This window comes from Cyprinodon variegatus, unplaced genomic scaffold, assembly GCF_000732505.1.
Source record: "Cyprinodon variegatus isolate N-32 unplaced genomic scaffold, C_variegatus-1.0 Scaffold553, whole genome shotgun sequence".
Lineage (NCBI taxonomy): Eukaryota > Metazoa > Chordata > Actinopteri > Cyprinodontiformes > Cyprinodontidae > Cyprinodon > Cyprinodon variegatus.
The window spans coordinates 527445-529168 of NW_015151006.1; positions in this window are offsets into that span (position 1 = coordinate 527445).

Below are 1724 nucleotides of genomic sequence, written 5' to 3' on the forward strand. Positions count from 1 at the left end.
CCCATTCTATACTGAAATAAAATTTAAAAAATCAGTTAACTTTTTTTTTTTTTCCAGTGGCCCTAATCCTCTTCCGTATATTACCTACTGGAAATTAAGTTGGAAAAAGGTTAACAAGTCAAAAAAAAGGTAAAAAGCTAATTGAAAAGTTAAAAAGTTCATAAGCCTAGTTAATAACTATGTTTAGGTTAACTAAAATAATCTAAGTGCCAGTATCATCATTAATGCCTTTAAGGTTCTGTTGGACCAAAGAAAATGCATTTCTTCTACTCTCAGAGTGTTTTTTTCATGAATTTCTTATAGAAGCACTTTTGTTATTTATCTTAATATGTTTCATTTCTTGTTATTACATATTTTCTCTAAAAAAATATCCATATTTTTGGAATGCTAGAAAGGTAATAAGGTCTTGTCCTGGATTCCAATAACAGTATTGGAAAGCAAAGTATTTCACTGAGTGCCCTATAAAGGGTTAAAGCAGAGGTCCTCAACGTTTTCCAGGCAAAGGACCCCCAAACGAGATGGAGCGGGGCCTCCTTAATTATATATATTGTATGAAATAGTGTTCTATCAAACTGGTCCTATAGTCACTCTATTACAGATGGAGTAATGTAACTAAAGTAATCCCTCCCTGGGATTATTAAAGTATTTCTGCTTCCTGGTTGATGGGACAGGTGTTGTGAATGAAACGGTGTCCAGATTGAAAGAGCTCCTGTGTGTCGCTGAATGTGAGCATCGATGACTGAAAGTCATTGTTGGAGCTATTTATTCTTTATTTCTTTATCCATTTTAATTGTGTTAATTCCTAAACTTATATATTTTTTTGTATCATTTACAGACTTTATTTATAGGTTAATTGTTGAATTTTGTGTATTTATTTTTTGTCGTTTTATCATTTTTTCCCCCCTTTGTTTATTTTATGTAAAACAGGAAGAAATGTGGGCGGTCCACTTTCTATAAATGCAGGAGTCTGGTAAGGACCCGCAGGCGTTTAGGTTAGGGGCCTATGGGGTTTTACCAGCGCAAGAGAGGTGATAGAGTAAAGAATGTTTGAACTCTGTAATGTTGCATAAAATATAGGAAATACAAGTTTGGACTTCTTTTGCCTGCGTCAAGGAGACGTGACCCCAGTGGCTATAGCAGCTTATTGGAACTTTATTGGATGTTTGGTTTGACAAACAATCGCCACTACAGACATCTTCTGCCTCCATTTATCTGTTTACTACAGTCTGTTCAATTCATGTTCATGTGGATTTAAAAACATTTCAATTAGTGGAAAAAATTACAGGGGGAATATAAAAAAAAAAGTCTAATCAACTAAAAATTTCAGGACCCCAATGCGGTACCTTCAAGGACTCCCTAGGGGTCGCGGACCCCCTGTTGAAGACCTTCAGGTTAAAGGGTGGTTAAAGCTGCCAGGATAAAGTGACCAGATTTCTGTAATCTAATCTGGGGACATTTCCAGCTCTTAGATAAAAATAAATACATTTCAGGAAAATGGATGCTTCCGTCCATTTTTACGTATTTATTAATATTTAAACAACAAAAAAAATAATATTTAAACAACAAAAATCAAATATAAAATCTAGGAAAGTGCCTCTTATTTCCTAAGATTATTCAGAATAATCCATCAATAGTGTTTATCAGTGCAGTTTGTGGGAATTTCCCCTTTTTTCCATTCCAAAATAAAACTTTTTAATATATATAAAAATTGAAAAACATGTTTT